A 9,714-nucleotide genomic window follows, 5' to 3' on the forward strand; every position below is an offset into this window, starting at 1 on the left:
GGACGGGGGCGAGGGAGAGGGGGGAGAGCTCACAGCGGGGCGACGGCGACGGTGAGGCGAGACGACGGGGGCGGAGACGGGGGCGGCGACATGCCGGGGCGCGACGGGGGTTGCGACAAAGATGGGGGCGGTGCGACAGGGACGGGCCGGGGCGGTGATGGCGACAGGGGCGCCGACGGCAACGCTGCGCGATGGAGGCCGCGTCGGCGTCGATCGAGTGGGGCAGGCGGTGCGTCGTCGATGGAGAAACAGAGGGAGAATGAAATTTTTTCAAGTGTTGTTTATATAGGAGGGACCTTTAGTACCGGTTGGATCCACCACCCGGTACTAAAGGTCTGTTTTGGCCAGGTCGAGCGGCGGGAACGGCACCCCTTTAGTACCGGGTCGTGCCTTCAACCGGTACTAAAGGCCCTCCTTTAGTACCGGTTGGAGTCACCACCCTGTACTAAAGGTGGTGCGCTGCCAGGCGAGGGGCGCAGAAGTTTAGTCCAACCTCGCTAGCCGAGGGGCACCCGCACCTACTCACTACTAGGGAAAACCTTATACACAGAACATTAGCAGTAGCGCGGGCTAAAAACGCACGCTGGTGCTAATTAGCAGCAGTGCTACACCGCGCTACAGATACAGTTATAGCAGTAGCGCGCCGGAGTACAAAAGCGCTACTACTAAAATTCCCACGGCTTAGCCGATAGGCTGCAGATAGTAATAGCGATCTTCGCCGAACAGCGCTACCGCTATTTGCTTTGTACCAGTGTGTTTACGCTAAGTGGCGCTACTGCTAAAGTAAATAAAATACAATGGAAAGCAAATAGTAAAGTAAATGAAAATGAAAGAAATACAAAAAGGTGAAAGGAAAAAAAAAATTTAAAGAAAAATGAATGAAAAATTGAAAAAAGAGAATGGAATAGCAGTAGCGCGTATCCAGGAACGCGATGTAGCTATGTTAGCAGTAGCGCACTTCCCGGAACGCACTACTGCTACTTCTGACTAAACCGCTCGATTTGTTCTTCCCAACGGCCACTTCCCCCAAATCGCAACTCCTCCGCTGTCGCCGCCACCGTCGCCCGTCGGCCGCAGCGCGCTCTCCCGCCTCAACGCCACCCCTGACCCCGGATTCGACGCCTCCCCTGACCCCGACCTCGACGTCGCCCTCCGCCGCGCGCCCGAGCCCCGACCCCGACCTCGACGCCGCCTGCCCCTCCCTCGCCGCAGTCACCGTAAGGCTCTGCCTCTCCTCTCCCCTACTCTCTCTCTCTCTCTCTATCTATCTCTCTGCTACGGCAATTTATATATGTGTTGATGCTGTGTTGATGTTCATATGAACCCTAGGTGTTCATATGAACCCTAGATTTGTTTAGGGCAGTAGGCATTTTTTAGCATTTAGGAAAAATGATTAGCAATTTTTTTAGGAAATTAGCTAGGGCAATTTTTTATGAAAATTCCTAAACAGTAATTTCATTTGCATATTGTTGTTATATGATATATGTCATTGATGTTCATTTGCATATTCCATAATTGAAGTGGTTCGATTGTGCCCAAGTGGCTTTGTTGTTTCCAGGAAATGAAGCCGAGTGGCCTATGTTTGGCTGGGATGTTGATTCATTTCTGTTCCAGCAAATTTCAGGTTCTTGATTTGTCCACTTTTTAGCAAAAGTCATGTCGAAATTTTCCGTGAATTTCGGCATGACTTGTGCTACAAACTAGGACATATCGAGTGCCCGGGATTTGCCGCACGGAGTCAATGTTCCAACAAAGCATAGGCCTTTTTTATGTCATTATTCATTTTATTAGGTATAGAATTAATTGACTACATTTAATCATAAGAACTAGTTGAATTAATAGAACTAGTTGAACATGTCACATTTGTTGTTATTTTTTTAGTTAAAGCAATTTTTCGCGCATCGACGTCGACGATGCCTATCCCGCATCCTCGTCGTCGAGTCGGCGGAGGTCACTTGCGTCACCAGATGGGCCATGTCCGGGACTGGGCTCCGCCGGGGTGAGGAGCCAGCCTGTTGTTGACCCGAACTTTCTTTGGTGGCGGTCGCGTGGGCCAGTGACGGTCCAGAGGCTCGAGGACCCCGCGGAGGTGGTGCGTCACCGTGTCAGTGAGGAGGACGCGCACGTCTGTCGCTACTTGTTTGTGTTGGAGCACAGGTTCTCCAATACCTGGCAGGTTCTCCAGGGATCTCACTGGAGCTATGATCCTGTGATGGTTCCATCTCTTTGGGTGTCCACCGCCCGCGCCGATACCCGTCATGCGCTAGGGTTTTATTTGTATTAGTGATGTTATATGTATGATACTAGTCGGGATGTATTAGTGATAATATTCGACGATGTATGGACGCATGAGATGATTTACTTTTGCTTATTGAATGCATGCTAATTTGAATACTTATTTATTTTACGATTTGGTTTTTCTTATTGAATGCTCATGTCAATATGAGTCCTATAAGATATTTTGAGTATCCTGGAGTTGTCTTCGATCGATTTTCAATTAATGTTTCAACTATGGACATAGGGAATGTCTGACAACGAAAAGGATTTCAGTATTTGCAAATACTACGAAGACGAGCGCGGCCTGTGCGACGGAATCTTCCTAAATGATGATAGGCGCTTCAGTATCAAGCTGGACGTGAACTTCAAAGTGGATACAGTAAGTCACAACGACAAGTCTTTTTTCGTAATTAAGCATGACATCTGCTTCATTTGCTTCAACTTATAATTTAATTTTTTTACTATTCTACTAGCGTATCTCCTACCATGCAAGAGTTTTTGTCTTGGATAAGATACGTTTCAGTCGAACTATGGAGGTAAAGAAAGTTTACTTCAAGACCGAGCATGGTTATATTTTCCACGAAAAATTATACAACGCAGACGACTACACCTATTTTGGATGAAAAACTTGGCGAGCACTATGCAAGACTTATGCATTTGAGCCTGATATGGTTATCACCTTTGATATTCGTCCGAAAGATGATATTGAAGGTAATACCGACATCTACGTCAATGTGCAGACGCCTCCAGTTATACCATTATGTGAGTTTCTCAACCATATTTATGTCTTTGATATTGTTTATTCAAAAATAGTTGACAACTAATTTCTATTGTCAGCTTATTTCGGTTCAAGCAAACATGTCCAGCGCTTGGTAGACAGGACCTTCTACTGTCTCGGGGCTGAACTAAACTGCGAGGAGCTAAGTCATTATGTTTCATGGCTTGAGGATCTTGATACTGTCAAGACAAATTTTCTTCCTGCACTTAGAAATGTTAGTACTGAAAACGTGCGACCAATAGTGTTCGTAATGAACTACGGTCACATCTATTTAGGAAAGATGGTAAGATTTTTACTATTTGTCCTCAGTGCATCTTTTGCATACATTATTTTTTAAGCTAAACTTCATTGCTAAGTATGTTACTATACGATGTTCTTCAATAGGGACTCCCGATGAATGTTGTGCCTCATGGGATCGAGACTAATGGTACCATGAGTATTGTTAGCTTACGGCCAAGATATCCTACAATGCACTTTAGTGCATTCAGGATTTCTAAGAGCGAGGAAGTCTTAATAGTGAAAGACTGGACCAAATTTGTGATGGAGGAGCGTAGAGAAGTACTAGGGGCAGCAATCAGAAGCGCAACCCACGATTAGGAGACAGGTTCATCTGCATGCTCCAACTTGATGAAGGAGGAGAGCTACACAAGTTTTATGTTATTTTACCTGAGAGAGAGCAGCAGGAGTGATTAGCTAGCTAGAAATGAGTTTGAAGATGATGATGTGCTATACTATGACTATGATGATTAAATAGCTAGTGTTGGTGGTAATGACTATGATGATTATTATTAGCTAGTGTTGGTGGTGATTAGATAGCTACCGCATCTAGTGTTGGTGGTGATTAGCTAGTTAGAATGAGTTTGAAGATGATGATGTGCTACACTATGACTATGGTGATTAAATAAATACTGTTGGTGGTAATGACTATGATGATGATTAAATAGCTTGTGCAGGCGGATTAGATTCAAATGGAGGCAACATGTGGTGCACATCGAAACTACTACTAGTCCAAACTAGATCAAGTTTGGATTAGTACTATACTTTTGACGTGCACCACATTGTAACATCCCAAATTTTCAATTTGAAATGTTATACATTAGATCATCATTGCATATCATATTTTATTGTTTTTCCGTTCCGTAATCCTCGAAATCCTAAGCAACTCAAGAACCCTCGGAGAGAGTTTGGGATTTCCCGGTTTTCATATATGATTCTTTTATAAAATAATGAAACGAGGATTTGATTTTAATTATTTCTCTCCGAAAACTATTTCGCATTAAAAAAATTAAAGAGAGGAGATAATATGACTTCTCCAAAATAAATGAAATATTGGAGGAAAAACATTAAAATCATTAAATTGATTTTTATTTGATTTTATTCGGATTTTATTTGCATTAGAAAAATTGCATGTTTTCAAAATTGCATTTTAGGGCCAAGAAAATGTTCGTCTTGTTCTAAATATTTTATTTAGACGATGAAAATTTGTTTTGGCATTTTTAGATTATTTATTTATTTTTCTAGGATTTTATTTTTGTCGGTGGAATTGTTTTTTTTTTAAGTTCTCGCGCCCGACTGGGCCTAAGGCCCAGCCGAGCCAGGCCGGCCCAGCCGCCGCCGCCGCCACTCGGACCGGAGTCCGAGTTGGACTCCGCGCCGCCCCGCCCTTATATACCGCCGCCCCCGCCACCCCACACCCCACTGCACCACCGCCACCCGCGCCGCGCCTAGCCCCGCTGCCCGCGCCGCGCCTAGCCGCCGCCGCCCCCGCGAGCCGCCGCTCTGCCGCCGCACCTCGCCTCACCGGACCTCTCACCAGACGTAGCCGCCTGTTTTTTGATAAAAACCGTTCGGTTTTTTTAGAAACCCTAGATCTGTTTTTTTTATTTGCCGGTTTTTCTCGGTTCTTCTAGTTACCGAACGTTCGTTTTAACGAACAGTTCTTCACCCGTTAGATACAGGTAACGAACACTCGTTCGTTAGTCTGTTCGTCAGTTTTCTTTTATCGGATTTATTCCGCGATTTTTCTCTGGTCGCGATTTCTGATCCGATCTTAGTTTCTGTTTATCTTTTCGCTCGTTAGTTGGAATCAGGCGATTCAAGCGCCTAGAGTTTCATCTCGAAACCCTCTTTCCGTTTAACCAACTCAAACAAGTTTTCTCTACTGTAAAATTTGACCTAGTTTCAGATTAGTAAACGAAGCTTCTTTCTTTCGCCATTTGAGTTTCGTTGCTTCGTTTGATTTGATTCTTTTTGCGAACCGGAGTTCTTAATTTGAACTTTCCAGTCCACCTCCTTAATTTGAGTTTTGCTTGTGAATCGTTGCTTGTTACTTATGTATGCTATTGTTTACTTGCGATAGAACACCCGGAGTGCTAAGCGTGCTACTACGAGTCCCTAGGTTTCGCAGATCGTCAGCAAGGCAAGTAACACTTTGATCATACCCTTTTATCACCTAGTTTTTATGCATTAGTTCCAATCCTCAAACATTGCATGATTATGATGTCATTAACTTGTGGGTTGGGAAGTAGTTGATGAGGTAGAACCTATTGCCCTGTTACATTCAAACCCTTGGGAGTTACTCTACATGTTGCTTATATTACTATGCTATGCTATGCTCGTAGACGTGGTTTGGGTTTGAATGAAATCCATGACAGATGTGAGTTTGTTAAATTAACGGTTCAACTTAAGGTGGCAACACTACAGGAAACAGGTAATTTGCCATCTGTGGATCACAGACGGCAAAGACCCAAATCTAGACGGCAAAGATAAGTCGGCAAAAAATACTTTGCCGTCAGCCTTTTGTTGAGATGACGGCAAAGATTTTGCCGTCAGTCAATATAGTTTTGCCATCTGCCGCAAAATTAACAGACGGCAAAAAACGTGTTCTTTGCCGTCAGTTAAAACGTGTGCTTTGCCGTCATCCAGAATAAAGTACAGACGGCAAAGATTGTTTTTCAATTTTTTTAAAAAGTGACGGCCGACCAGAGCATCTCGCTGGACACAGGAACAACAAACCAAAACAGGTTCAGCTCACGGAGATTTTGGATTCGACACGGCCGTGCTGTATTGCATTCATCATCGGTGGAGTTACAGAGAGGTTACAAGCTGTCCTGAAAATTTACACAAGGACCCCTAGAAACTAAAAAGGAAAAGCAATCAAGTCCTCCATCGCAACAACAGGTACTTCACCGCCGGCCGTCCTTCTTCTCGCCGGGGACAATACCACAGGGACACCACTGCCGCCGCCTCGCCCTGCTCACCGCGCCGCTCGCCCGACCATACTCGCCGCGCCACCGAACTGCCACGCTCGCACGCGCCACTCTCCCGACCCTAGTTTCCGCACCGCCGCCCGGCCGTGCTCGCTGGTTCCTGGAGAGAGAGAGGGGCACCGCCGCGCACCGGTACAGCGTCGGGCGGCCGACGCCGGAGGGAAGAGGCCGCCGCGCGCTCGAGGGAAGAGGCCGCCGTGCGCCCGAGGGAAGAGGTCGCTGCGCGCTGTGGCTGTGTGGTGTGCGTGGGTGGGTCGGGTGTGGGGGCGTGCGTTGGTGGGTGGGTGGGTGGGGCTGCGAGCTTGGGTTAGTGGGTGTGTCAGGATGGGTGGGGCTGCGTGGGTATGGAATGACCGCCACGTCATCGATCCGCGGGATCGATCCGCGTGGTGTGCTTCTTTTTTGGCGTCTGCGTTTTTTATACAGATGGCAAAGTATGTCTTCTACTTTTTTTATTACAGACGTCAAATCTCATACTTTGCCGTCTATAATATAAAACGCAGACGGCAAAGACTTTGATGTCTGTATTTTATTTTATAGACGGCAAAGTATGAGATTTGCCGTCTGTAATAAAAAAACAGACGGCAAAGACTAATTTGCCATCTGTAATAAAAAAATAGACGGCAAAGACTAATTTGCCGTCTGTAATAAATAATGCAAACGGCAAAATATGTTTTGCTGTTAGTTATTCTTTGCCGTCTGCAGCTAACGGTAAAACTGCTCTTTGCCGTCTGCCCCGACAAAAAGCTGACGGCAAAGATGTCCACTGACGGCAAATTAGCTGTTTCCTGTAGTGCAACTTAATCAAACAACTGGGTGGATTGAGGCACCTGGAGTACCCAGTGTTGCCTGTATTTTTTTTGAAATCCCGGAGTACCCGTGTGATCTTCCTATGGACCGCCACCCAGGCTCAAAGGGAACCGAGATGATTCATGCTAGAAACTTCCGTGTGCAGCCACAAACTATTATGGGCTCTAGCATAGTTGAGTAAGTTACGTAAAGCTCTTGAAGAGGCAGATCAGCACGTAGTGGGATGTAGGTTTGGTATGGTCTGTCCGGAGTAAAGAGTTAATGTTTCTAAAAAACTGTGTCTCAGTCATCCGTTTCTCAAACACCCTGTAGTGCGAGAAATCCAACGGAAGCGATCGAGTCTTGTGGGGAAAAGTGCGCAAACCTCTGCAGAGTGTACAATCTAATCATGGTTAGTCATGTCCCCGGTTATGGACAATTCTTGAGTATCTAGTACTTGGATTATCCCATGTATCTCATCACTTTTAATTAATATTGTTGGGTTGTTAATCACTTTAGTTGGGATTGCACTACTAGGGAAAACCTTATACACAGAAATTTAGCAACAGCGCGGGTTAAAAAAGGGTGCTAGTGCTAGATAGCAGTAGCGGTTCAGAATAAACCGCGCTGCAGATACGATTCTAGCAGTAGCGCGTGTGCCCGTAAAAGCGCTACTACTAATATTCCCATTGCTGGAACGATGGGCTACGCATAGCAGTAGCGGCCTTGCAGGAAGCACGCTACCGCTAGGGCATGAGTAGCAGCGCATTTCCCTGTAACAGCACTACTGCTAATGGAAAGAAAATAAAATGAAAAACAAATAGAAAAGTAAATGAAAATGAAAGAAACAGAAAAAGGAGAAAGAAAAAAAATAAAATGTAAAGCAAAATAAATGAAAAAGCGAAAAAACAGAGAAAGGCTTAGCTGTAGCGTGTGTTAGTAAGAGGCGGTGTAGCTAACGCAGCTGCAGCGTGTTTCGAGGACCCCCGCTATAGAAACAGAAAAGGAAATAAAAAAGAGAGAAACTTACATATGTATAGCAGTAGCGCGTTTTGGAAAAAGCGCTATAGCTACCTTAGCTATAGCGCGTTCTGCGAAACGCGCTACCGCTAGTTTTGACTTAACCAAAAAACCGTTTCCCCCCCGGCCACCACTTGCCCCCCATATCTCTCGACCCACCCCGCCGCCATCTCCCCGATTCGTCGTCGCCCCACTTCGCCGCCGTCTCCTGCCGACGTCGACGCCCCCGGAGCCACCAGAGTCGTGCGCCGTCGACGCCATCGGAGCCGCCCCTAATGCCACGGAGCCGCGCGGCCTCATCAACGCCATCGGAGCCACCGTCGACGCCACCGGATCCTCCCTCACCAGAACTGCCTCCCTCGCCGTCACCGGAGACGCCCCTACCTCCCACGCCACCACTGCCTCCCTCACCACCACCGGAGCCATCCTCTCTAAGCCCCCACCCCTCCTCTCTCTCTCATGCATAGGTTAGCTAGTTTAATTATGTTAATTATCTAGGTTAGGGCAAAAATTTAGTTAGGGCTTTGACAGAGAAGTAGTTAGGTTAACTAGTTTAATTAGGTTAATTACCTAGGTTAGTGCAAAAATTTAGTTAGGGCTTTGACAGAGAACTAGTCAGGTTAACTAGTTTGATTAGGTTAATTATCTAGGTTATTTAGGCAAGTTTTATTTTAAAGATGATCCCTTCCTAGACTTTTATTGTTGATTATATCTTTTCATTGAAGTGGTCATGTTGTTTGTGCCCAAGTGGCTTTGTTGTTTCAATGAAGCTGAGTGGCCTATATATATTTTGCCGGAATGTTGATTCATTTCCGTTCCAGCAAATTTCAGGTTCTCGATTTGTCCACTTTTTAGCAAAGGTCATGCCGAAATTTTCTGTGAATTTCGGCATGACTTGTGCTACAAACTAGGACATATCGAGTGCCCGTGTGATTTGCCGCACCAGGAAGGAGTCAACGTTCCTACAAAACAATAGGCCTTTTTTATGTCATTATTCATTTTATTAGGTCTAGAATTAATTGACTAGATTTAATCATAGGAAACATGGCTAGCAACGATGAAGGACAGGGTTCTGGTGATTGCGACGACGCCTACCGGGCAGCAGACGAATTTTTTAGCCTTACTGATGATCAACCGATGTTATTGCTGGGCCCACCGGTGGCATCGGGGACTGAGACCAACACGCAGACTGGTGCTGAGACTGAGACCGGCGCTCAGACTCAGACAGGCATCGAGACCGGCGCTGAGACTGAGACCGACACTGCCTCGGGGAGCGGAGCCGGTGTAGAACCGAAAGCAAAGAGGCAACGGGTTCCTAACAAACTCAGGACTACTAGAGTGGTGGTCACGGAGGTGGACGACGGCAATTTTGAGCCAACGGCGCCCGAGGAAGCGCGTCGATGCTACGGCAATCAAATAGGCTGCATCGTACGGACAACCGCCACCATCAACGATGAGAAACTACAGAAGATAGAAAATATGAGGAGCTCCCTCCTAAAGAAGTTTCACCAGATATTCTTGTTCCCGGGCCGGAATGAGAAGGATTATAAAGATCCAGATGAGGACCCGGCAATGAATAAG

Source organism: Triticum urartu, chromosome 5 (genome assembly GCF_003073215.2).
Source record: "Triticum urartu cultivar G1812 chromosome 5, Tu2.1, whole genome shotgun sequence".
Lineage (NCBI taxonomy): Eukaryota > Viridiplantae > Streptophyta > Magnoliopsida > Poales > Poaceae > Triticum > Triticum urartu.